At 35.1% G+C, this 1976-nt stretch overlaps 1 protein-coding gene across 1 annotated transcript in view; it reads right to left on the reverse strand.

The window, feature by feature from the left end:
* LOC105888423 (pregnancy zone protein-like) overlaps positions 1-1976 on the reverse strand; it is a gene marked incomplete at its 3' end in the record, with an annotated part of 20640 nt that overhangs the window by 6500 nt on the left and 12164 nt on the right. The window lies entirely within an intron of this gene.

Here is a 1976-nt window from a genome sequence, read left to right on the forward strand (position 1 = left end):
GGGGAAAATGAGATAAATGTTCTGTTTTTGTTATGAATCTTTTCTGCATGGTCTGGATACAACCTTTCATTTCTCTTTGTCTTAATATAATTTCTTTGATGCAATCCAAGTTTCTACTAAAGCCACGATTAATTTCTCAGTGAAATTCAGATTAATCATATACAATTTATTTCTGCTACATTTCTGTGGCTTTTTAAATAAGTGTATACTTACAGCATACTTCTTTCCTTCTCTTTATGAATTATATTGATTACTACTATTGTTAGTGTTTTGTAATAATCACATTCATCCTGTACATATGTATCAAGTATGTGCTATTTACCAGGCTCCATTTTAAGTGCAATGATGCAGCAATTTTCAAAATAAATTTCCTGATCTCCTGAGGCTTTCACTTTTATGGCAGAGGTAAGATAAATAAGGAAGCATATGTATTTGGCATGATAAATGTTGATAAGTGTCATAGGAAAAATTAAATAGCAAATGCTTATAGGGCTAGCTAGTAAAATGAGGCAAATTAGGAAGTACAGAGTGTGGGGAAGAAATCCCAATTAAATGGCTCATTGATAAGAAGTCATATGTGAGCAGACTCTAAGTAAGTTGAGAGTGAGATTTATAGATATTTGGGAGAAGATACTTCCAGGAAAAAGGAAGAAAAAGTTAAAAAACTTTAGAGATTGAATCGTGCTGGTTGCATTTCAAGAGGAGGAAGAGAGCCTGTATGATTGGAACAAAGAGGGTGGGAAGAGGTGGTTGTCTATAAGTCATGGGGTAGTAAGAATTTGTAGGTGACATTAAAGACTTAAGACTTTGCCTTTGGGGGATATGGGAAATCCCTGAAAGTTTAGAGCAGAGGAAGGGCATGATCTCACATGTCTTTTAAAGGGTCCTTCATGCTGTAAGGGAATAAGGGGAGGAGAAGACCAGGACGGCAGTTATGAGGATAGTTCAGGAGAAGAAAGACTAGAGTAGTGGAGTGAGCAGTGGGCAGATTCTGAATATAATTTTACAGTGGAGCCAGCTAGATCTGTGAACAGATTGGGTGTGAAGTATAAAAGAAAGATTATAATAAAGGCGAACTCCAAAATTTTTACCCCTAACAAGTAGAAGAATGGAATCTTCCTCATCTGAGATGAAAACTGTGGGAGGAGCAGGTTTGTGAGGACTAGAAGAGATTCAGTTTTGAACAAGCTTGTTCTGAGATCCCTCTTACATGGACAAACCTGTGAGTGGGACAATGAGTGGGCAATTAAATACATGATCTTGAGTTCAGGAACAGGGCATGGACCAAAGATGTAAATTTTATGGCCTCTCGTATGAAGTTGTTATTAAAACCATGTGGCCATATGAAATTACAAAGGGATGTTTCTACAGAGAAGAGAGGTGATCTGGAGAGTGAGCACTGTCCTCAAGTTGATTCTAGATGGCACAGAGTAAAGTTTTTAATGGTGATTTTTTATATAATTATATTAATGATATGAGTAAAATATTAGTGTTCTATACATGTTCATGACGTGGAGTTCATATTAAAATAACTTATTTAAGTAAAAACTTGAGCATATTTAAACTAATAATTAATTAGCGCCACACAGATATTTTAATATTTTTAACACAGTTTGGGAAGACATTTGGGAAATACAGGTGTATTAGAAAGAGTCCTATCCTGGGGTCAATAGGATAGGACTTAGGCTCTCTTGCCTAAGAGCTTTTAGGCAAGTCTTTTAATATATGTCTTTTTCTTTATTCTTAAAATATGGTAATAATAGCACTTTCAATTGTATTTTCCATTTATTCTTCTAAGACAATTGAACCTAATTTCAAATAATTTTCATCAGGAAAATGTTGTTTTTCCTTAAATGTCCTTAGCTTTGCACGTGGGAGAGGGTAAGAGTTATTTTAATTTATGTTTTCGTTTTTTTCAGAGGAAAGCAGGCTCCAAAGGACATTCCACAACTATGGAGTATACTTTGGCAAGTGGT

The sequence above is a fragment of the Otolemur garnettii genome, unplaced genomic scaffold (assembly GCF_000181295.1).
Source record: "Otolemur garnettii isolate 467f Iridium unplaced genomic scaffold, OtoGar3 scaffold00559, whole genome shotgun sequence".
NCBI lineage: Eukaryota > Metazoa > Chordata > Mammalia > Primates > Galagidae > Otolemur > Otolemur garnettii.